This window comes from Pinus tabuliformis, chromosome 4_1, assembly GCF_031772625.1.
Source record: "Pinus tabuliformis cultivar Carrire ecotype Pingquan chromosome 4_1, CPIR1, whole genome shotgun sequence".
Lineage (NCBI taxonomy): Eukaryota > Viridiplantae > Streptophyta > Pinopsida > Pinales > Pinaceae > Pinus > Pinus tabuliformis.
This window is the reverse complement of record NC_142303.1, coordinates 206215957-206243285: the sequence shown is the minus strand read 5'-3', so window position 1 is coordinate 206243285 and position 27329 is coordinate 206215957.

The following is a 27329-nucleotide window of genomic DNA, read 5'->3' as shown; positions in this document are numbered from 1 at the left end:
TCTTCTAGGCTGCGAGGAGCTCTTTCCCTAAACTGATATGCCATGCTAGAGTCAAATCCATCAGGTAATTTGATCAAGGCCAAGTCTGGTGGAGGCCTAAGATTCTGAGGAATAGCATGGTATACATTGTTAAATATAGCGCAATAATCTTGAACAGTTTCTTGTGGACCTATCTTTAAGTTTTCATATTCGGATAAAATGTGGAGGGGATCTTTTTTCTTTTCCCATCTATTTAGGAAAGTCTGAAAAAGGGCTTCTGGATCAGCAATAGTGTTTGCAGGGAGTGCTCTAAACCAGGTTCTAACATCGCCAGTTAAGCTTTGGACGAAAATTTTCATTCTGACATCATCATCATCAATCTCATAGTTTTCAAAATAATCCATCATTTTCTTGGTGTGTTGTTGAGCTGTGTAAGTGCTAGTACCATCAAAATAGGTGATCTTGCTTTGATAATCTTGAGGCATAGCTCCGGGATTTGCAGGCAACTGCAAGGGAGCATATCGGTTTGCCATATTTGCAGAGATAAATGTAACAACTGGGAGAACAGGGATACCAGTTGAAATATGTGCAGTGGATGGGGGAGTGGAAAAGATGGTTTGAAGTGCTGATGGTGAACTAGGGGAAGCAACAGTAATGGCAGAAAGGACTGATTCTTTTGCAGGAGTAAGCTCAGATTGGTTAAGGTTCTGCTAGCTTTTAAGGTGTTTAGGAATCAGATTAGGATTTTGGAACACAGGTAGGGGATTTGGATCTGGATTTGATCTAGTGTAATGGATCTTCTTCTTTGGAGCCAGCTTCTGAATATATTTTTGGTTTTTTTCTGGAAATATTTGAAGAATACAACTTTAACGATGTCTTGTAGGAAGTTTTAGAATATGGCAGTTTGGAATTTTCTTAAAGGTTTATTAGAACAGGGAACTGATCAAATATTTGAAACAACTGTTCAAAGCCTAAAATTAGACTGGAGATAGACTGAAGCAGCTTTTATTTACTCCTGCAATGGCATAGAAAAAGTACTTTCAAAGGCTACCTGGCTAACTTCATGCTCCATCTATAGCTTTAACAAACAAACAACAATAACAAACAATTATTCAGGTCCCCCGTGGAGTCGCCAATGATGTTATCACTCTGGTTGTTCCCAAAAGTTGTAGGAAAGGGAATACATGCGAGGTAACCATAGGCCAATCTTTTTGACACAGATTCTAGCCAATCTGCATCCAGAGAGGGCTCTCTCTTTATATTTTAGCTTTGTTTTGAGGTGTATTAGGCTAGTTATGAAGTGCAAAGGTTTGTTTTGAGTTTTGGTTGGAAGGATGGGGATTCAATCGAACAGTGAGGTAAAACTGAAACATTTCAGTCCATTGGGCATGATGGAGTCAAAGAAAGATGGCTTCCTGGGTTAGTTTTATTATCAGCGGATTTATTACATAGCAAGGTACTCAAATATGGAACAATTCATAGGTTGGAATCTGATGGAATGGAGTCAATGGGTGAAGGGAAATTGAGAATCCTTCATCATGTTGACAGAGGGAAGATGGATGATTATTACCAAGGAGAAATTAAGAATTCCTCAATCAATATTCAAGATGAAAGAACCAAGGGAAACAGGAGAAATTAAGAATTTTCACTGTTTATGATAATTCTTGAAGAAAACATTAATAATAACAGAGATTGAACATAGAGTGCAAACAAGCAAATTCTGGGTTATTCTTTTTCTCTATTACTTAGATCATGAAACATAGATGATATAGTAAACACAGAAACTGTAAAACACAAGTTAGAAGGGACTTATTGATCCATGAAATGATTCAAGAATTCTGCAACATGGTCCTTAGCATCAAATCTTCATCTAGTGAGCAAAATGAATGGTTGCAACAACCTTTTATTCCAAAAATTGTTTAGAATTACAGTCACAGCTATGAACTTTCACCACCAACCGACCCCAAATACCTTGTCTCGGAGGGTATTTATAAAAAAATTCTAAGATATTGTGCAAAATATATGATAGAAACAAATATCTGTTGACAATTAATGTTTCATTTGCATTGATAGAGACAGACAGTCTCGAAAACAGGAAGACAATAAATGGTGCAATAAATTTATGTTGCACTGGTTGATCTGAATTAAAGAGAAGTACTGGAGGTAGGTGCTGTAAGTCGGTCTTCCAGCTGTTTTCCACTGATCCTATGCACTGATTTTATGCTATGGATGGGTCTTCTTTAATGCTGATGTGATACGCTTTAACCTACAAGACCGTGGTTCTTTTCTGTTCTGCGCATTTATAACAGATGGTCTGCAATTTTGGTTTGACCCATGATAAGTCTGTAGGATCTCCAACATGCTCTGCCACCACTCTGGTCCGAGTATTTGATGTCTCTACAGCTTCCTTAATGTCTCATCAATCTCTGTGTACCTGAAGAAATTAGGTGGGGTGGTGAATAGATGCTTTCACCTCATGCTCTATGTAAAAAAGATTTTCCAGGCTATCATACAGGGACTGGCCAGATGGAAGTGTCTTTTCTGTTGAAGTACTTGAAGATGCACTAGCTTGATTGACAGAAAATGTATTTAATTTATGTATAGAGTCCTTGTGCTTCATCAAACGATCATTATCTCTCACAGGACTTGGCAAACCCTTTTAATTCAAGACTGTAAATTTGTCTGTAAAAGAGTCAATTTCTACCTACATGTCCTGGCATCTTCTGTCCAAGTTTTGCATTAGAGTTCTCATGGTTAGAAATCTCTTGACATCCAAAATGGTACCTGTTCTATCTCTGATATCTAGTGCTGCCAGTTCTTCACTGGTTTCGTTATTCAAAAAATTGATTAGCCTGTTAGCTTGCTCAGGCATTTTCCCCAATATAGCTCTTGTTTTCTTAACTTCGACTTGGGCTACTTTTATCAAATCAATTTGTTCATAAATGGTTTGAATAGGCCTCCATATACCACTAAGTGATTGAATGATGTTGTTCCACGGGATTCCTCTGATTTTTGCCAGAGGCTTATGCAGAGAGAGATATTTTTCTAAAGATCTTACCTTATTTTCCAATGCTTTGACTTCTCTTGTCTTTTCTGCCACAACCATTTTAGATTCATCATAGCTCTGCTCAATCTTGGCTAGTTTTTCTTTGACTTGCTTTAATTCTGATACTTGATGTTTTAACTCCTCCATGGCTTTGATTAACTACTCTGTGGTCATGGTTGTACTGCTGCCTGGTGCTGTTGCTACTGTGATGATTTCTGCAGTTGATGCTGGGACAGTGGAGGGCACTGCAGTAGTAATTGTGGGAGGGGCAGTTGTGGAGTTACTTGAGGTGGCTGGGAGGTCGACACTCCCTGCTTTTCTTGTAATGCTTTCTCCAATTCTTACTTTGTCTCGCTTAATATTTCATTTAACCTCATGATCAGGTCCATCATGTCCTCCTCGGATTTCTGTTGCACAACATCTGCTATCTATGGATGCATAGAAGGAGGCATCTTGAGCTGTTTCCTGAGGGAAGAAATGTCCTCTTCCTTCTTCCTCATTAATGCTTTTATGCCTTTGGCATCTTTGGGATCATGTCCCAGTTCAATGATAATGTCTTCCAAAGATTTTATTATGTTGTCCTTTTCCAGAGAGGAAGATTTTTCTAATTATAGCTGAGCAGAGGTGTTCTCCAATGAATTTTGCAATTTATGAGCCAACATTGCTTTGTTAGTTAGTGTAGAATACACCATTTCTCCTGTCTGTTTGTGTAGCTCAATCTGATCTATTAGGTGAATGTCCTTGGCCAAGACCTCCAGGTTTCTCCTGATATAGTCAGCTGCTGACTGTGGTTGCTGCACCTTGGGCTTGAAGTAGCTCATGAGCATTTTGCCCTCCTTTATGTCATATGCAGACATCAATCTTTGCTGTTTTGTGGGGGCCATATTAATATATTGGTCATAAATTTGTAGCCTCAATGGATCATTTCTAGCCTTTATCTCTGTGAATGTTCTTTTGACATCAGAGGTCTGCTTGCTTGGTGGCCTTGTGGATGAAACTTCTACACTATGATGCCTTTCTAGCTCTTGCCTGTGTGAGCTGACTGATGTATCAATCACTGGGGAGGTCTGTGGGCTGGTTGCCCTCTCACTTCTTAGGCTTTCTAATGTTTCTTCAATGATTTCCTCTTTAGAAAGAGGATTCAGTCTTTTCCTTTTAGCACCTGGCTGTTCTGCAGGTCCACTGATTGTTGTGGCCTCTTCTCTATCCCTTTTCTTACCCTTTCCTCATTTACAGTAGTCTGCAATGCTGGTATCTCTGGTGCTTTGGTCTTTACTGGAGGAATTTCCTCCTGCTACTCTATCATTACTTGTTGTTCTGTCCCTGCCACTTCCTTGCCCTTTGAAGAACCTGCAACTGGTGCATTGGCCCCTTGTATAGGTTGCTGTGAAGTCCCAGCAAAAGATATACCCACTCTTGTTTGCTGACGCAGCTTGAAGGATACCTGTCCAAAAGAGTCCAGGTCAAGAGTCTTTTCTAAATCTTTCATAGCTTGTTCCATTTTTTGTTGCCGAGTAAGTTCTTCTACTAATGTGCCCTCTATCCATTCATCCTGATTGGCATATTGTTCTACCTCAGGGATCCTATGATGATTGTAAGAAGATAGCCAATTTTTTACTTTTCTTTCACTTATAAAGCCATTTGGGTCATATGGTACCCACCAGAAGCTTTTCTTCAATTTAAGCTCTTCCCCTAATATTTTATCAACATCTTCCCATGCTTCTCTTTTGTTAATGATAAAGGGGCCTAATTGGTTTCTTATCCTCAGTTGAGCTTTATTTTTGACATTGCAAAAATGAGTCAAATTTGCATTAATAAGTTGCCTGAAATACTCCAGAGTAAACAGTCTCATAGGCACATATTTTGGCAGTTTATAGGGGCACAGCTCATAGCCATATATCCTGATCTCACTGTGATCCTGGTAGAAGTACCAGTCACCTATCCTGTAGTTCTTGGAGAGTTGTAAAATTTTCCTTATGTCACCAGATAGCCTAGGGGGAGGATTTCCTATTAATAGAGTGGAGGCTAGATGTATGAAGAGGTCAATGAATTCACAGTAAGTATAAGGGGCTTCAGCAATTCTATGGAAGACAGAGGTCCAAAAGATTATAGACCTCCTCTCTCCTTTGGCATCCAATTTTCTGATGGGAAATATGAAAATGTCTAGGTGGTAATACAACAGCAGATGATATATGAAACTTGTGTATTTAAACACTCCTTCTCTTTCCAAATTCATAAATTGACCATGGATTTTGTCAGCAATGAAAGAGGCATAGTCATACTTAATAGTAGGGGGCTGCCCAGGAGTGAAGGTGGACAACAGAACCAGGACCATTTCATCCACAAATTCACTAGACCTGAAACCCAAGATTATTGATATCATGTCAAGAAGAATTCTTCCAGTCTCATTGAAGGAGACATATGAATAAGGAGGTGGGCCTTGGGGCTGGCATTCTGGCTTCATGAATAACTTAGCAATCCTGGCTATTTCTGCACTGGACAGTTGAGAGCCTTTCTCAAGTAGAAATCCCATGGAGAGAGGGGCAAGAGGCTGAACTGGATGGAATTGTAACATTTCATTGATAGACTCAGCAGTTATGTAGAAAAGAACAGTTTGTGATGGAGAGATGACTGGCTTACTAACAGGGTCATAATTAGAACAGCAGTGGTGAACAATATCCGAGAATATATTGACTGAGGGGAGATAGTACCTAGGGATATTGGATTCCCATATTCCATAGATGTCAGAATTATCTAGATCATTGTTTCTGACTAGGAAGAAAGTTTGCAGATGATTCTAGCAACCAATTGGGTCTCTTATTTGGAAATCTCTGTCGGCCAAGGGTAAATGATGCTGGTCTGTGTGAGGTGCATTGACAGGCACAACATTGAGGGCGACCGGGACTGCCATTGCTAAATTTTTTGTGTTTTTGGACCGGAGGTTGGAAATCTGTGGATAAAAGGGCAACATAGTAGTTTTTGGTGTACTTCTATGAGAGCTATAGACGGAATTCAGCTTGAAATTCAGCTCTTTGGGTATAATTTACAGTGGAAAACCGAAAATATAGTTTTGGGAGGTAAGACGGGGTAAATACCTATTTTCTGGAGGCGACCGAGTGTATTTTGCAGATTGGACAATGAATTGCAGAGCGGGATGCTAGATAATGCTGGTCGGGGTGGCCAAATGGAGCTCTGGTAGCAGTTTGAACGTAATTTGCATGCAACGGGACATATTTTACATGAAAATAGTGCGCAACAGAATGGACGAAAATGACACTTTTTCGCGTTTTTAACAAAATTTTGGCTTTGGTGGGCTTTTGGCGCTTTTTGGTCAGATGACATCAACATGATGGCATAGTTTGTCGCGTAGTGGATGGTACGGAAGGGAGACATGGCGATGACGCGGTGATGATGTTAGCAGGTGAGGTAAGCGGGAGAGCAGTAAGCGGTATTGGCCTGCACCGCTTGTTGGCCAAGGTGGTATCGGGAGGAGGGGCCGGGAGGGCGCCGCGTGTCCCCAGTACGGTGGTAATACTGCCGGCTCCCCGGGTGGTAATCTCCGGAAGGGAAGGGCTGCGCGATATAATCGTGGGCCATTGGATGAGAGGGCTCGGATCCAACGGCTGGTGGTCGATGGTATATGGCGGAGGTTCAAATAGCATGGGCCCGACATAATTAAATAATGTTGTTACCATGGGTGGGTACATGATTGGTTCATGGGACCTTTGGTTAAGTTATTAATCAACCGGATGTTTATTAATTCTTTAAATGGCGCGGTAATGGGTTATTAAAAGATTTCGGATAAACCTTTTAATTTCTTTTGTTCAATAATATAGGGCTATAGTTAAGACGGGGGTGGGATAATTCGATTTTTGGGGTTTTCCTTATATTTTACATATTACGGGAGGGGAAAAAATTATATAGGATTTATATAATAAAGCTAAGGTTAATATCAAAACTGATATGTATAAAGACAAGCGCTAAGCTAAAATGCTTGACAACTTAGGCTTAACAGGAAAATAGGGATTTTTACACAAGACATGTGGCTTTTTTGCTTTAAGCAGGAATGTTATTTTCCTCAGAATTTTTCATGAAATGAAGTGACTTAGGAGTATTGAGCAGATCTCAATATCCTTATGGGGAATTAGTAAGTGATTTTGGGAGAAATGTGAGGAGAAGTTAGATATGCATCATCTGTTTTGTAGCCAAATAATTTCCATTGTACTTATGATATCAAATGAGATGAACCTGCTGAGAAACAAAAGTTAATTATAAGCATGCTTCTGCAACATCAAAACTGCCTACCCAACCTACTATACCTATAATTTTTTCTTCCTTTTACATGGGTGCACTTGGACTAGCAAACCCTTGATCTCTTCTTTTCTTTTGACTACAATCCTATTTAAGTCTGCCCTTATTTCTCCCAAGGGCTCAGATTTAGCTGTTGAGCACCTTTGCTTCTCTACCTAACTATTTATCTGGCAAGATTGAACTTTTTGGACAAATTTTATTCTCTATCTCTAAAACAAGAAATTTAAGCATGAATTGGCCAAGATTAAGCTATTTGGCCATCCATCAATCGTGGAAAGAGTCAACTAATTGCACACAATGAGATTCTTTGCAAAAATAGAATAGTAGTGGCATTTTTGACTAGCACACTTTCCTGGTATTTTCTTTGGGGTTCATTTCTTTTCTTTTTTTACCATTTCATTCTTTCTACCCTTTGATCTTTCTTTTAGGGCATACCCTCTTTACATTTTTTAATTTTTGATGTTTTCAAAATATGGAACCTTTGGAGTATGGAAAGGATGAACATATTTGGGATTTTACCAGTCAATCATGAAATATGACACCTATTGGTATAAGAGCATAACACCATCCACAAGAAGATGGCCAGACAGAGCAATTGAACCAAGTCTTCGAAGACATGCTAAGGATGTTTGTGATGCAACAACCCCAGAATGGGGGGATTATCTCCACTTGGTGGAGTTTTCCTATAATAATGGACATCACAAATCCTTAGGCATGAGCCCTTTTGAAGTTCTATATGGACAGAAGTGTCAGGTTCCCATGGACTAGAATAGTCCAAACAACAAATTAGCATTGGGTCCTGATATGTTGGCAAAATGGAAGTCGTCTTCAAATAGGTTCGCCAAAATTTGAAGGTTGCTCAAGACAAGAAAAAGGTGTACACAGACAAGAAAAGGACCCATGAAGAGTTCCAGGTTTGAGATCACGTATATTTGAAAGTTAAGCCATGAAAAAGCACATTGCAATGGAGGGGCTGTGCAAAATTGGCACCATGGTATTGTGGGCCTTTTCAGATTTTGGAATGAATAAGACCCGTGGCATACAAGCTAGCACTCTTGGGCCACATTCGATTCCACAATGCCTTCCATGTATCATTACTAAAAAATGTGTATACGACCCTCAACATATTATTAACTGGGAAAGCATTTAGGTAACGATAAAATGAGATATAGCCAATAATAATTATGGTTATAACAATTTTTCTGACAAAAAAATTATGAATGTGTAGGTAGAACCTGAGGGAGAATTTCTGGCAGAGCCTATTCATATCCTATATCGGAGAGAAACCACCCTATGGAGGCAATCCATCACCCAAGTTAAAGTGCAATGGAAGAACTTTTTCCCAGATGAGGTGAATTCGGAAGAGGAGAAAGCCATGCAAAAGGCCTATCTTGCACTATTTACTTAAAGGAAGAACACTAGGGATGACATTACTCTCAAGGGGAGGGAGCTGTAACACCTAGTGACACACCGACCACTGTGGTTATTAAGTTTATTTACCATTGTTATTTTATTTTAGTTTATTTTGAATTGCTAAAACATTTAGGCTAAAAAGACAGAAAAAAGGTTGTTAAACGTTAATTAAAAGATTCTAATTTCAGTTGAAAATGGAACCAGAAAAACAGTTTTATGAATCGTTAATAGAAAGAAAACAGTTAAAAGATAGTTGTCTAATTCTTTCCCTTAAAGGGGGAAAAGAAAGGAACCAGGGTGTTGGTTTTGGAGGAGAGGAAAAGTATATACTGTGAAAAATATAATTCCCAGAGCTATGCAGCTTAGCTAGTGGGATTGAGATAGGCGACTTGAGGCTGGATTAGTTTCTTGATGGCCAAGGTACCAAATTGACCATTCTGGACAATAGAAAAAGAGCTCGGAGGGGGATTCTGGATGTAATTACCAGATCCAAGGCTGGGAGGAGAGATATTCTAAATCAAGGATTTAAACTTGGATTATTTCATTCAGATAGTGAGATAAGTACTTATCATTATGACTAGCAACTACTTATTACCTTAGCACATAAATTTATATTTTCTATCACGAAATATATTTAGTTGAACATATGAGAATGCTGTAGTAATAATTACTCTAACGTATAAATAAACAGAAATAGATTTATTATGTACAGAAAGAGAATACACAGATTCTTGAATACACGAATTGAGAATACAAAGATAAGTAATATTGCTTATCAGTTTACAACCTGCTATAAACTAACTATGCTTTTAAATAAGATCATATACTCAAAATAGTAAGATCCTACCTGAAAGAATTATGATGAATTGTTTTTACATTCATAGCAAGTCAAGAAAAACATAAATAAGAAAACGATATGAGTCACTTATGCACGAAGAAAAATGTATATATGGGAGGGTAGGGACTCAACCTAGGATGGGTTTTGAAAGAACCCTTCCAGAGCTGAATGCCCAGGCTTGACAAAGCTTCGAACCCTCGAACATCTTAAAACATAGACGGTGAACCGGGTCTATATGTTTTAGAGGGTATTCGTAGAGAACCTAAACAAAAACAAATAGTGATTAATTTCATGCTAATAAGTCTCAGATCCTTATCGACATTGAATACCATGTAAAACAACATTTTTATATAAATAAGTTTCGTAACATATGAACAGAGGAATCAATTAATTACAGTCTCATATAAATAAGTCAATCACTATCTTCTCTCAATGGATTACCACGAACGGAACAAAATACACATTTAAACAAACTAAAAAATGCAAGTTCATGTATTGGGCCGGCCAATTTTTAACATTAACTTAAATATATAGTGATAAACCCTCGTTCAGAGGTAGTCTAGCCATAAGGCCAAAGTCCTACTCCTTGTACAATTTCTAACTCTCAAAAGTTCAGAGGCAAGCTTAACAACCCAACGTAGGAGGAGTTCTCGGCCAACCCACCTGGAGAAAGATGACATGGTAGATTTCTTTTAGAATGAGGAAGCTCCATGTGGTTAGGTTACAAGGTCAATTGGAAGCTACCAACTCCTTACCTGTGAAAACGAGTAGATAAGCTAGGTCAGTTCTAGTATAGAAACCTAATGCAAAATAAAAATGAGAGGACTAGAAACATTGTTTTGTTTCCTAAAATAGAAGTCGGTCCTCCCGAAGCCACGAGCCAAACCTGCTACAAACAAAAGAAAAGTCTCATTGTAAACTCAGACAAAAAGAAAGTAAAAGGAAATTATAAGGAGGATGAGGTGAGATGATTACCTTTTGAAGACAAAGGAAGCCAAACTGCTCCATCTGGGATTCATCCTTGCCCAGCAAAATGAAACCCTTTCTTTTTGTATCAGCATAGACCTGCATATGGAAGAAAAAGATGAAACCCATCTCCTCCATTTTGACAAAATGATAGAGAAATCAATGAACGCTAAATTTCAATAGTGACAAGGCTTAACTGAGGACAAGGCATGCAGTCTCTTCAGGATCTGGATGACGATTTCCAAAACCGAACCTAAACTCTGTTGACTGGAAAGCAGAATGGAAGGAATACAACAGAGACAAACTCAAATGACTAAAATTTCACAAGAAAATGGTATTAACCCTACCCATTTTTTTTTTCCGGAAACCAGGACTGTAGATCACCTGTGATCCATTGACCATGACTTCACCAGATGGAAACCTTCATAAAATATTAGATTTGTTGAGTTAATTAGAGTTATGGAGCCTGAAGTGATCCAGATGGAGAGGATCTCGAGTCTCTCTCCCGCCTTAATAAGGCAGACGTCCCCAAGGTAAGAGCTTTAAATGCCACCAGTAGCAGAGAGTATTGGAGTCCAATGGGGACCCAATGCCACATCCTCAGGTCCATATAGCATGTGTAGACCGTGGGTGAAATCATATCCTATACATTAAACAATGTATAATCCTATAATAATTATGTTGATGTGTAAGGTGGTTTTTTTTTTTTTGTTATATAGTTCTGGATGTTACATACTTACATGATGGATCATGGCACTTGAAGTGGAAGAGATCATGATGCTTCTGATAAAGAATGGGAGAACAAAACCTGGAGCAGAGGATTACTCTTCTGAGTATTATAAATCAGTTAAATAAGATTACATTGAGAACATCAATAATAAATTACTGAAGTGAAACTCGACTTAACTAGACTAATTAAAACTAAACTAGGACACTTGGATGGACAATTTTGACACCTAGCAGGTGGTTGGAATTAGACTCTCCAATACTCCCCCTTAATTACAACCACATAAAAATTCAATTAAGTTTATTCTTGGTCTATGGCTATGCTAGGATTACAATTTAAAATTTTGGCTTCAACTAGATTTCCTTTTCTTTCTCTTCTTCCAAATCATGTAGCCTCTAAATTGATTCAACTTTTTCTTGTTGTATCCTTCAAACCTCAGTTTCTTCATTTGCTGGTGCAGGTCTTCCATTGTTCTAGGTTTTCTAAGCATGTCCCAGACTTCTTCAAAAGGTGTCTTGTATGTGGATTGTTGTCATAAATTATCTTTTGTTGTGCGATATTTATCATCAATTTGCTACAACATAAGTTTATAATAAAAAAATATTTCTTCAAAACTCTAATATCTGAAAATTTCATTGATGTTTTCATCATCAAAGTTGTCTTCAACATTCATTTTTACAACTTATATGCAGACTTTATCAAGCCATGGCATTGTAATCCATGCTTCTAAAAAAATTAATTCTCCTTCAAAACCATTTTACGTACCTTCACACTAAAAATAAATGTTAGAAATAAAAAAAATTCATAAACACTTTGGTTTGGTTCCTTCTTTTGTTTAATCAGGGTTTCTCCTATTGCACTTACATCTCTGCTTCTACCTCTTTCCATGTTTTCTCTTTGTGGGATTCCTTCTTTGTCTCTGCCTCTATCTCTATATTTTTCTTATTCTTTATCTCCATCTCTCCCACTTTTGTACTAACCTTTGTTGCTCCAGACAAGTTGTCTTCCACTTGGTTTTCAGATTCAAGTGAGTTTCACTCGTTGAATAACATCATGTATATTAATTGTTGTATTGTTGCATTGACCATATCATTGACCATAAAATTGCATTATATTGTATTTTATTAGTTATTGTATTTACCATGGCATTGGCTGCTCCAATGGTAGCTTCACAGTCATCACAAATCTCTCTTGTTTGATTCACCAATATCTCATTAGAAAGCTCCGTTGTTGGATTCATCATATTTTCATTCGCAAGCTTTGATGTTGGATTCACCATATTGTCATAAACAAGATATTTTGTTGGATTCATCAAATTTTGATCTAATTGTAACTGTGCATTATGGGAATCACGAGAATTTATGAAATCCTTCTATACTTCATCTACAAATTTATCACAATTATTTTCCATTGTGGTTGTGCACAGTTGGATTCAACAAACTTTTAATCTTCAACTTCAATGCTCCCCCTTGCACCAAAAATCCTCTCAAGGGTATCCCTTCTCTCCTTGGATGTATTGGCATATGAAATCAAAGGAAGAATGTTGTCATCCACAAATTCGTTTATGCATGTCAATGCAAATGCATTTTTTTGCCTCTTCATTGCCAATTATTTCAAAAAATATTCATACATCTCTAGTTGCAGCTTCAACTTTCTTAGCCTCTTGGCTTTTCCCATTTGTTGTGATTCAACAAGAAAATGAACTTGTAGACATAGAAGTTTCCTATGGTTGCGCCTCTATGGTGGCTTCTTTGACGCTTAGCTTCCACAAAATAGATGGTTCTACAAATTCTTTATTTATAAAATCTCCTTTAAAAAAAATCCAACACCTTCTTTAAAAAGGTAACCCATTTTATCAATGGAATGGGCTCCCCTAAGGTCCTCATTAAAAAATCTTTAGAAATACTTTTAAACAAACCCCCCCTTTTTTTTAATAAAATTTTGATTTAAAATAACTTCACAAAAATCCTTTAAAAAAAATCGTGAATAAGACCTTTCCACCAAGGCACACAACTAGAGTTGAAATTTATGAATAAAAAAACACTTTTTGAGTTTGTCTTGTTGTGAACCTTTTAGTATTTGAGGAGGAACCTTTGATGACGCTTCGAGAAAAAATACATGAACCTTTTGACTTTCGAAATTCTTGGACAGACTACCTTTTTTTATTATCAAAATTTCCTCATCGTTATTTGCGTAGCTCCGATGGGAGCCACCTTACGGGGAATTAAACTATCCCATAGGGCATCAAATATTGGACAATCCTAGTGATAGCATCCCAATAGTGGGTAGATAATTCTTCCATCAAACGTTGGGGCTGGCCTCAACCCAATCTCTGCCTAGTTAAAATATATATAGTTGGATGAGACGCAACCTTGATACAACATGAGGAGATAATGGGAGGGGTGGGGTGGTGCTCTCTTTTATGCATACATATGTACATTTGTTCCATGGTAAATGAGATGATTTTTAACCTAATGTGGTTTTTGAACATGGAGATTGGTATTCATGGTAGTGTAGTGAGGCCCTAGCGAAACCCCTTACATTAAGAGTGATGGTTGGGAGGCATGTTAAGAGGAGGTTAGCAGGAAACAATTTGGCCTCTGCATATATGGACAATATTTATGTAAATTCATAATAAGTGCATAGGTGGTTTCGTTTACACTGCGTTTCTAAATGTTGTATGCTTAGTTGAGTTGGTGGAGTTGTGTGGGAGGAGAAAAGGATGAGACACCAACTGTAAATTTCATGTCACTCCTCGAGTGTTTAATTCGATGGACATTGAATGGGATTCTCTAGTCCTCAAATTGGAGCTTTGTAGGACTGTGGAATTTAGGTAGTTCTTTTGTTTTGTAAGACCTATATTTATTTTCATGGTATCTCTTTGAAAGTCCCCTCACATGCTTCTAATAGGGGTTGTATCTATCTCTACAACCTTTTTTATTCTTGCAATTGTTTGATAATTTTATTGGATTGTAATTTTGGTGTTGACCCTCGGTTAATGTTCATTATATTCCCTTTCTAGTAACATTTTTTTGGTTATGGTCAATCCTTACTTTCTCTCAGATATCCCTTTTTTCACCTAATTTCTCCACCCTTGGGGATGTTGGTTGTTTAGGTTTTGAATCTGCAAGGATATATCTCTGGAATTTATCTTGAATAGTATTTATCATTCCATTTCACTTGGTGGCACCCTTTAGGCTAGGGTCGCCTTCTCAAGATTTTATGGTTTCCATATTCTTTCATGACTTCATCACTCACTAGTTTATTGTTCTTTTGGATTTTTTTGTTTAGCAGTGGATGGGTTCATGATTTATTTAATTTTGGATTGAGTTCTTTGGGTATAAACCCTGAGTGTTATTTCTTCCAACCTGACATGCAACACCAACACATGCCTAGTAAGTGTGAGGGAGGGAGTTCACACCTCCTAGTGTTGCAATTGAAGCCACTAACACTTACCATGATGTTTCTCCCCCCAAACGTCATAGTGAAATTCGCTAGTTGTAGTATTTTTTTTGTGATAGACAAGCCCTATCAAATTTTAAGATCCTGGATGATGTTTCTGCATGGATTTCGGGCCGAGGGAACAAAAGTTGAAGAAGGAAACATTATTTCACAACACTGGCTTTGTATTGCTCGATTAATATCTTTTTGGCGAGGTTATTGAAGGACAAACAAACATAAATATATATTATTTTTCTAGCCTACAATGCGTCAAAAGAGTCCAACATAATTGACAAGTGTGTTTAAAGAGTATTGACATGATTTTGTTACACATTGAGCTGAATTTCAAATGTGAACTTTCTCCTCATACTTCTCCAAGTTCGCGTGCTAGAGATCCAACTCATATCACCTCTTCAGATACTCTCGAGTCTTAATTTTTATTTTAAGTTTTTGGTTTTATAATACCATTGGTGATGCTTGAGTGACTATAAATAGGACATGGTTGATGATGATGACAATTTAAACTTACAAAAATAAAATGATAATAATACATAATATTGACTCAATTTAAAAATAATAAAAATAGTAAATCCCTGAGCGATCCCCTAGTGATTTTGACAGCTTAAATGCCCCTGGGTCTCCCTTTCCCAAGGCATAGGTCAAGCTTGGATAAACACAAGTCACTTATATATATAATAATAATAATAACTTAAAAATAAATATATTTATATATATACATAAATATGAAATATATACAAATACATTTTTTTTTTCAAAGTTTGATAAATACATTTAAGAACCTATAATAATAATATATAATAATATCCTTCACATTTATAGATAAATTTCGATATGTAATAATCTTCTTCACAATTATAAATAAATTTATATACTAATCTATAATAATGTTGTTCACATTTATAAATAAATTTCTATATTAATTTACAATAATATTCTTCACATTTATAGTGAAAGGAATTTAGCTTAATGTAATGAAATGTAAACATTTTGACTCTGACAAAATAGAGTAAAATAAAAGTAAAAGTAATCAAATAAAAATAACCCCATGAAAATAAAATAATAATAAAAATAACAATGAGCCATGGTATTGGCCCATGGTATTGATGTGAAATATAGCTTATTTAATTTAATGTAATGTAATGTAAGTAAAATATTTTAACTGAGTCAAAATAAAATATATAAAAAAATAAAAATAACCCCATGAAAATAAAATAATAATAAAGATATAAATGGCCCATGCTTTTGACCAATGGTATCCATGTGAAATATATTTTTCCTAAGGGAGAAATAAAACTAGATCGATGTTGCATGACCCTTGCATACCCTTGCCCCATTGGAAGGTTCAAAGTTTCATTCAAACCTCAGTGAGCTAGCTGATTTATACATTTTCAATAGAAGGTAAACAAAATTAGTCAAACTATGTATTATTGTAGAGAAATACTATGACTTAATTTGAAGAGTATTGTTGCTTCCAGTGAAGTATGAAGAATGCATTTGGATAAGATTTAACTTACCTCTTTGGATTTATATTTCATTGTATCTTATTTAGGGATATTGAATCTTTTATATTACAAGGAATTGTAAGATTTAATTTACCTCTTTGGATTTATATTTAACTATATCCTATTTAGGGATATTGAATCTTTTAAATTACAAGGAATTTAATGCTATTAGCTATAATAAGTGAAACAATGCATTATTTGAAGTAAAACGTATCCCTCAAAATTAAAGGGTAAGTATCCATTAAGGATGTAGTGTCTCTACACTTGGACCCTTATGTTCATTATCATTTCTCTTGTTATGGTGGGAGGGGGGACAATTGTAGAGCTGAGTTGACTACATTTTAGGGTTCTCTCAAGTGTTGCTACTCTCTTGAGGTTTCAATTTCTCTACAATTGGATTCATTTGATTAGGAAGATTCTCCCTTCTTTCTTAGTTGTCTCCTTTCAACATGTCTATCGAGAGCAAAACATGGAGGTTGATGCGCTGTCTCCCTTTGTCTCAGCTTTATGTTCTTTGAAAAATTATTTGATGGAAGGAGTTGTGATATGGGATCATTTGAGATTTATTTTTCATTTTTGATGTTTTGATATGGTATTGTTTTTTGATGATGTCCATTTGGGTGGAGAACGCTGAAGTCTCCCCCTTTTTTCTTTCTTCTTGGACCTTTTGATGTTGAGAAACTGTAACATCCCTAAAAAAACTCAATGTAAAATCAAACATTTACCAAAATATTATTTTTAAATTTCCATTTATTTTGTTGATAAGAGCTATGAATTAGTTGCAAAAACTAATTCTTGATATTCATGAACACTGAATGAGGATGAAAACCAGAAAAGAGAGGCTCACGCTTGGTCCTATCTATGCATTTGGAAAGTGGTTTATTTCTCATATCAGAAGCACGATTAAGTATGGTGAAGGGTCAGTTTGTTGGGTTGATTTCACACTAATTCATCTTAACCATATCCCTTTTAGTTTGAAGTTGGTGAACTGTTGGATCAAATTTCATTTACATCAATTATTCTTTGGTTGAGGATATGGATGCAGTGGAGACACCACGATCGAGTTCGATAAGGATGGCAGCAAGGACCTGAATTGGAGAATGCCACCATTAATATTTTTCCTTTGTCCTTGATACTCTTCGTTGACCTGAGTCATATGGGTCAAGAAAGACTTGCCAATCATAATCATGGACTACTGAAAGGCATGGTGCTTTTCTCTGGTCTCCAAAAGATTATCCAGATATATTTTAACTAGAGATATGATTATCGAGATATATTTTAACTAGAGATAAGTAACTATATTCTTTATTGAGAAGAATAAGTTGTTTTTTATAGTTGTTGGAAAATATCATGTTGTTGCGTTCAGTTATATATGCCATTCTAGCATGGAAAGATTAAGAAATTATGATAGATTTCTGAAAAAGAATATATATATATATATATATATATATATATATATATAAAAAGAAAATATATTACTTTTTTTTTTCCCCTAGGAAAAAGTCGTAATTTTATTCATATTGATAAAATTACATTTTGTAGATGCCATAAGGCATATTCAGATGGCTGTACCTGTGGTAATAGGCAGCAAACAAAAAGGACACAAAATAGTATATGACTATTCCTGTAATAACCGGAAACTACTGCAATAGAAATAAAAATTAAAATGTATCAGCAAAGCTAAACTTTTCTGCCCTTCTTCTTCTCAACCCGTCTCCAACCACCAGTGTCAGGACTGGGTGTAATAATAGCTAGCTGATTTTCCATTGGGATCAGTTGAAGTTCTTTGTCAGATTCTGAGCCCTCAGATCCGTGTGCTCGCTTGATGCCACTTGTTTCCATTTGCGGCTCTTGTTGCAGATCTGTAATGCATGGCCCAAAGTATGAACTTTGGGCATTCTCTTCCTGAGTATGTGTCTGTTGCAATTGGGGTTCGGGTTCTGGCTGTTCCTCTGTAGGCTCCACGTTTATGTCCTCTTCTTCCAATGGTTCAGTGTGCTGCCATCCTTTCGGCTTTTTCTGTTGTTTCTTGGTTCTCTTGGGGTCCTTTCGAGCAAAAGGACAGTTATACTGTAGGTGCCCTATTTGCGTGCATCCCATGCACCGGAACGCTGTGTTCTCATAGTCGAGCTGTTGTATCCATTGAGTGTTATTGAAGTTCAGCGTGATGTGGTCGGGTAGCCCCTGACTCAGATCCACTTCTACACATATTCTGGCAAAAGTAAAAATGCCCCTAATAGCTCTGTCTTCATCCATTTTTAGGAATTTACCCAGGGTATTCCCAATGGCCGCTAATACTTTGTGATGCCAAAAGTGTAGAGGGAGACCATGTAGCCTTACCCAAACCAGCATCGTTGAGACTTTCATTGTGTTGGCGTCGAAATCAGGAAACCAGGGGGTGAGGAAGAGGCCAGCACTGCCCCAGAACCAAGGACCCTGATTAATAATGCTGTCACGTTCTTGTTCAGAGTTGAATCTACTATGAAGTACCCTTTAGGGCAGAGGTAAATTTCACAGTTTGTTGTCCATGTTGTAGAGATCCATTGATGCAGGGCATCTGATTTTGGCCAGAAACCATTAAATCTACAAATAACTGCGTTTTGAGATAAATCGGTGTGTAGGCTAATTACCTCTGGCATAGTTACTTGTAACATTGGTGATTCTGTCTTTTGTTCCACAATGTAGGGTCCTGGTAACTCTGCTGGTGGTGCTGTTTTATTTTCCATCTTTGACCCCTTCACTGCATCTCGAAAAGAGCTGGTGTTTTTCGAGCTGGTACCAGTGCTTCCACCACACAGTCGAAGATTAAGGATGATGGTTGAATCATTGGTAATGCCGTAGTGCTGGAGTGTTTGGTTGTCCTGCAAACTGAACCCAGAATATATGAGGTTTTGATATTGTGCTGGGGTTCCAAGTTGACCCTGGATCTTCTTTTTTAAATCATGTATGCTCATCCCCTTTCTGAATCTTATGTAGATATGTTTGCCTTCAAGTGATTTAATGAAGATCTGGATCAGATCTGTGTTCCTGAGGAGTAGGCCCTGATTCACTGGTTTATGAGCCAGATCTGGCGAAAAAATGGCAGATCTGGGGTTCAAATATCTTCTCACTGTAGGAGAGAAAGGTCCGCCTCCAAACAGCGATTCACCCGATTTTGCTGTAGCGGATTCTATGTGAACTGCGACAAATCCAGCATTATTAGCAGTGATATCCATGGGAACGCTCCAGATCTAGTCACTCTTACTCTGTTTGGCTCCTGCACACACGGCCATCTCCAGTCGTTCCGCTTCGCCCTTGCCCGTAGACGCACATAATGCTTTTGATTCAAGATGGTGTTCTGTGTACATTTGCGGATCTGGTCGTTTGTAGTCTCCGAACCCTCTGTTTGAGCGATGCATCAAGATGTTAAAAGCCCAGATCTGCATTATAGAAAGCAAAGAAACCCCAAAATACCAAGGTACCGGGTCCATAGTCCCACCCCATTCTTTGTCTACGACCATGCCTTTAAGAATCGGCCCTATATCAACAGAACGGCTCTACGGCATGCCAAAAAGGGCTCTGGGGCCCGTCGTAACCCTCGGTTTCCCATACACGCAGGCAGATCTGCCAGTCTTATGCAAAGCGTATGCGAAGGGGAGCGCATCCAGACGAACCTGTGTCCAGAAAGAGGCGATACGATCCGACTTCTGTTCGCTGTGGTTCGAATCATGCAGGTCCTTTCCATCAGATGATTCAGCCCAGGGCCAGAGGGAAACATCGACACCTGAGGGTCCTGCCGTCAGGATTCTGCTCGATCTACAGCGGAGCACATCCTTAGGGCCTGCGGCGGCGAAAATCTGTCTTTCTGAAACCCTAAGTCCGTGAGCAACCTCCATTGCTTCCGCTTGAATCGCCGCAGTTCTCACGAAACAGTAGAGGATTTTGATCTTATGTTATTTACCACCGCAACCTATAATCATAGGTGACTTTGTCCAAGAAAATATATTACTACATGTGGATGAAGATAATTTTTTATATATTTTTCTTGGTTAAGAAAATATATTACTATATATAGAAAAATATTGTGATTGTATATATTTGCAACATTAAAAGATAAGTAACCTTTCTTGTCTGTATATAACATTACATATGCATTTTATGTAAGAGAAGATAGGATGCATGCTCTTTTCTTAAAAAAGGGATTATGTAGTCATTTTCGTCAAATTGAATATAGATTAAAGAGGGTAATTTGTGAAATATTCTCATGGGTAAGAGAGTTCTTTTGAAAAAGAATACTTAGCTATGAGAAATATAATAACCTATGCATAGATGAAATGCACAGAGATAATATAAGTCATATGAGTCTTCTTTGGAAAGAATATGTTTTTCCTCTGCATGAAAGATAAGTTAATTGTGTTAATTCCTTTGCCAGAGTTCGCAAAAGTTACATGTTTTTGAGAGTAAAAGGTTAAATGATTTTTGTGTTTCATATTGGATAGTTTGGTTTAATTGCATGGTTTAATGCATAAAATGTTACCATTATTATTATCTTAGTTCTTATGCTCGAAAGAAAGGTTGATTATGATACTTGAAAACAAATGCATGAGAACTTTGTTATGATACTTTCTCGGAAACAAATTCATAATAACTTTGTACATAAATGATAGAGAAACTATGTTGGGTTCTTGAAACTAAATATGTGAAATGAACACATATGTATAAGCATATACATATATCTACATGCAAGAAATAATGACTCACATTAGTTATGCATTAGAGAAATGCATGTCTTTGTGCATACAATAGATTTTGTAAGTAGCTCTATCATGAAGAAGATGTCTTTCGAAAAGGGACTTACATTTCATACATGATAACACTGTCGATCATATTAGATTCCCCTTAGAAGGGAACATCTACTGTATTGGAAAGGTTACTTAGTTACATGCAAATTACTTACATGCACAAAGAAGAAGCTAAGGGGTTAGTTCTCTTCGATAATTTTTTGTCTAATTACATGCATGAAAAACAAAAACAAGTTTCTAATATCCTTTAAGTGAAATGGATGGTTACAGTGGTTTCTTTTGGATTTTGGATATGAACGTGCGCTTGTTCAAGAATGATCATAATAATGGTGTAATTATTTTTACATGCTTGATAATTATTTTCTTATACATGCACAATGTTGTTAGAAGAAGCATGTTGTGATATTATATTTACATCTCATGTATGTACATGAATAGATGTTAAAATATCACTTTTAAAGAATGATTATTGATGAGATGATCTGTGGATTTCAAATTAAACTGTAAAAAACATGACTAATAATTAATCCTCCTTTTTAGTTTTCACATGCACCCTAGATATATATCAAATTAAATATTAGTAAATTATTAATGTATGATACGAAATATTTATTAATGTTTTTATTTCAATCTAAGTAACTGCAAGTGATAACAAATTTAGTATATTAGTTTTGAACTTGAACATGCAACCTATAGAGCTTTAAATAATCACATGGGCTCTCTCTATCATTATTGTTATATATATATATATATATATATATATATATATATATATATATATATATATATATATATATATATATGTGTTAATTTTATGTGTGTCATCAAGGTTTTGATTAAGTTTAATATCAAAGAATGCATGATGAATTTCGTTTTTTTATTTTTTAAATTATAGCTTTAACATATTGTCATAAAACTTGTTTGTAAAAATTCACCCTTAAATATGATGAATTGAAATTCACTAAGAATATTTATTTTCGATCACAGTAGATATTTTACTTATTGCTAAAGTTTAAATATTAAGATTTATTTTTTCAATATTATATTAATTTTTCAAATATTATATTGCAATGAATTTTATAAAGCAACTTAGATCCCTCTAAACTCTGGATCTGTCAAGCCCTAATAGGGATCAAATCTCTTGAGGTGCAAACCTATTTTTTAATTTAAATTATAATATTTATCTCTTTCTCTCTCTCTCTCTCTCACACACACATGCACATATATAATGAATGTATTTTTATTTTTTCTTTCATGGTATAAATGCTAAAAAAACAATTTCGTATAAATAATTTCCCCTTTCTCAAAATGTTAAAGATGTTCTTCCTTGGCTATATATATGGCATTGTCTCTTCATCTACGAGTCTAGATCCAATTTTATTTTGGATCTGCCAAGTATTAAGAGGGATTAAATCTATCAAACCCTAGTTTTGCATCTCAAAAACTTTGATCCATCATTACACTTGGTAGCTTCAGAGATTCGAGTTGAGATTGATGTAGGCTCATTTATTTTTCCCCTTTAAATAGACTATATTCCACATAAACACGATGGATCAATACTATGGGTCTTCATGAACGTGGAGCTAAAAAACAAAAAGTAACTTGAGAAAATCAAGTTTAATCTATATCTATATCTATATCTATATCTATATCTATATGTATGTATGTATGTATGTATGTATGTATGTATGTATGTATGTATATATATATATATATATATATATATATATATATATATATATATATATATACATACATACATACATACATACATACATACATACATACATATATTTATTTATTTTTATTTTTTTTATATCTAGCTAAATCGGCAATAGCGGTGGTATCGTACTTGCATTATACGGGGTCGAATCCCACCGGTTGTCACTATAACATCTAGGAAGAACTACCAATCCCACAAGGAATGACCCCTCAAGATAAGACGAGATTTGAACCCGTGCCCTACACAGCGACACGAACGACTTAGCAGACCGTTCGTTGACCACGAGACCAAACCCCTATGGGCGCAAATCAAGTTTAATTTGACTACCCTATAAAAAATAATAAAAATAATATACTTCCTATTTATACTACTTTTCCCATTTGCCCAATTTAAATACTAAGAAATTACCAATAATTAATGGAAAGATTATTTTATGAAATAAATATAATATTATTTTTCAATTTATTTATCTATTTTATATTTATGTTATTAAGTATAGCATGTATTAATAGATTAGGAATTTAAAATTTATTTGATATGTAAAATAAGATTTTAATGTTCATCATTTTATATTTTATATTTGTTAATTATTTTATGTTCTTATTTGAAAGTTCATTTTTTTTAATACAATTGCTTGTAATAATAAATCATCAATAATAATATTGATAATCTAACGAAATATGTACTTCTATTAAACAAAAATGGTTGTATTGCAAAATCTTGTTCGGATTAATGTGGATAGTCATCACTCACCTATAAGTGGGCATATATATCCTTTGCATGCGTAGGCATATTATTCTTTATTTGTAGATATAAGAATGGTTGTTTTATGTTATGTCCAACACACAACAATATAGCTATATATTAATGTAATATATTTTTGGAATATTACAATTTTGTTTATTTATATAAGAAAAATTATTTATAAAATTCAAATAATTTTTTATATAATTTTTCCAAATTTCGAATTGTTTTTCAAAAAATTATAATGTGATATTTATTAGTAAGACGGAAAAATATATTAATAAATATTTTATAAGTAATATATTTAAAAAATTTAGTTAAAGGATTTCTATTTTATTTTTGGTTGGATGAACCTATGTTGACTTTTTATCCAATGGTCTTGATTTGATATTCCTCTTAATATGCTTTGTGTGTGACCAATTGATGGTTGAGATTTCTTCTTCTATATGTTACGATTTGTACGAAATTGAAGTGAAGAGCCACCATGAAAGCATCAGTCGACTTTGAATCTCTGGGCCATTTCTTGATTGTGATGTGAAGATCATCCATCTTTGCACTTCACCCTTTCCTTTTTCCTACCCGCTCCTCATACTGAACTTTTTCCAATTTTCAAATCCAATGACTTGTAATTGGGAATAGGCATTCAGTTTGCATAAATTTGTTGAATATATTAACCAAGAATATTATAATGTGCCTCTACCTCTTCAAAGGATTTATTTTCTACCATTGAGGCTACTTTGTGCCAGTGGTCTAGAGCGTCTTTCTCGTAGACAACCAGAGCATCTTCAAATTTCTTATTCTATTTCCAAGTCCAACTTGTGGATTCACCAACCATTTTTCCGCATGGATTTGGAAATGACACCTTCCTTCTCAAAGGCGTTAGGTCCAGAGTTGAACAATAAATCTACACTTAGAGTTGAATATGTTATGCACATATTGTAATTAAACCTTGGCAGAAATAGAGTCTCGTTAAATTGATGGTGAAGTAGACTTAAAGCGTTGAGGTGGTGATCATGTTTGATGAGTCCATGGTATGAATTAGTGATCATAATTGACGTGGTTATATTGTACAATGACATTCAAATTAGAGACATCAAACATGATCACCACCTCAGTGCTTCAGCCTGCTTAACCGTAAATGGCACAAGACTTTATTTATGCAAAGGTTTAATTACAATACATGCATAACATACTAAACTCTAAGTGTATCTTTATTGTTCATCTTTGGACTTAATGTCTTTGAGAAGGAAGGTGTCAATTCCAAATCTGAGCGGAAAATGGTTGGGAAATCCACAAGATGGACTTCAAAACATAATAAGAAATTTAAAGATGCTCTGGTTGTCTACAACAAAGACACTCCATACCATTGGGTCAAGGTAGCCTTGATGGTCGACAAAAAATACCTTGAAGAGGTAAATGCATATTATAATATTCTCATTGAATATATTGAATGAATTGATGTAGGCCTAGTGCCTATTCCCAATTACAGGTCACTGAATTTGAAAATCAGAGAAATTTTAGGACGAGGAGCAAGTAGGAAAAGGGAAAATGAAAAGCACAAAGATGCATGGTCTTCACATCAAATTTGATCAGAAGGAAGAAGCAGCAATGATCCTAATCATGAAATGACCCAAATATTCAAATCCAAGTGGCTCTTTCATGGTGTCTCTTCGAGTCAATTTCCTATGAATGGTAACTCGTATAATGAGAAGGCTCCTATGTCGATTTCTCTTAGATAAAGCATATTTAGAAGAATATAAAATCACGACCATTGGTTAAAAAGTCAACATGGGTTCATCCAACTGAGGGTGAAATAGGGAGTCTTTCTCTAATAATTATGTCAATACGCCTGCTTATTTCAACTCAGGGTGGATGTGAGCTCAAGGATTTTGATTTTTTTTTAAATGAATTGACAAAATTTGATTAGAGAAAAATATTCTTAGTTTGACGAACCCTTCAACTGTAGTGACCTCGGTGAGGGTTGTCATTTTGTTAGTTACAATGTGGGGAAATAATTTTTTTATTTATAAAAGGGTGACTAAAGCAGAACTATGAAGTCTAGGAGGCATCACTTATATTCTTTGGCAATTACCTGGTGGATCGTGACACTTCTCAGAAAGAATAGAGAGACAAAACGTGGAGCAGCGAATTTCTCTTCTCAGTACTACGAATCAGTTAAAGAAGATCACATTCGAAAAATTAGTAATAGTTGACTGGAGTGAAACTCGACTAAACTGGACTAATTAAACTTCAAATGGGACACTTGGATGGATGGTTTTTTCACCTAGCAGTTGGTTGGAATTAGGTTCTCCAAAACTCCCCATTAATTACAACCACATAAAAATTCAATTAATATGCCTATTGGTCCATGTGTCAACTAGGTGAAATGATTAAGATTCTTGTTGGTCTATGTCTCAGTTAGGCTTACAATTTAAAAAATTGACTTCAACTAGATTTACTTTTCTTCTTCTCTTCTTCTAGATCATGTAGCGTCTAAATTGTTCCAACTTGTTCTCATTGTTGTATCCTTCAAACATCAATTTCTTCATTTGTTCTAGGTTGTCTAAACATGCGCTAGACTCCTTTAATAATTGACTTGTATTTGGACTACTAGGATATGTTACCTTTTGTTGTGTTATCTTCATAATCAATTTGCCGCAACATAATTTTATAATAAAAAATATTTCTTCAAAAATCCAATACTTGAAAATTCCATTGATGTTTTCATCATCCAAGTTGTCATCAACATTTATTTTTGTAGCTTTTATGCAACCTTTATCATGGTGTTGCAAGCCATGCTTCTAGAAACTGTAACTCATTCATAATCACTCTTTGTACCTAAAAAGTGGAAATAAATGTTAGAAATAGAATTATTTACATAAATACATTAGTTATGTTCCTTCTTCTCTGTAATGAGAGGTTTCTCCTATTTCACATCTAGCTATGCTTCTGCCTCTGTCTCTATTTTCTCTTTGTGGGATTCCTTCTTTGCCTCTGCCTCTATCTCTGTCTTTGTCTTTTTCTTTGTCTCCATATCTTCCACTTCTTGACTAACCTATGTTGCTGTAAATAGTTTGTATTCCACTTGGTTTTCAGATTCTAGTGCGTTTCTCTCACTAAATAACATCATGTTGATATGATGTTTCTGTTGCACCATCCAAACCCATTCATCTGTAGGTAACAAGTCTTCATCACATTTTACATCAAAAGTATTAATTATTGGATTCACCGTAACATTGACTGCTCCAATGACAACTTCACTATCATTAGCAAAATCTCCTGGTGGATTCACCAAATTTCCATTAGCAATATTTTTTATTGGATTCACCATATTTTCATCACCAAGCTTTGTTGATGGGTTCACCATATTGTCATCAATAAGATGTTTCTCTAGATTCATCAAATTTTCATCCACTTGCAGTTGTGCATATGTGGATTCACGACCATTTATGCAGTCCGTCTAAGCTTCTTCTACAAATTTATCACAATGATTGTCAAATTGTGGCTGCACATAATTAGGCCTCATTAGTAAGGTGATCTAGGCTCAAACCACATGGAGGGTGTTGCGCCTTTGCTAGGGGTAGGAGACACGCTGAAATCCAGTCATCTTAGGGCTAGTGTGGCCCATGTCGGGTGTGATCCCCTGGAGATTTTGACCGCTTAGATGCCCTTGGGTCATAGTATTTGAAGCCACAAGTCAAGCCTAGATAAATACAGAACACTTGTAAAAAAAGCTATATGTATTATTGAGATTTTGATAAATTAAAAATAAATTAATTTATATAGAAAAAAATTATTTTTTATTTTTAAATTCTTATTTTTTTAACTTTTAATGTT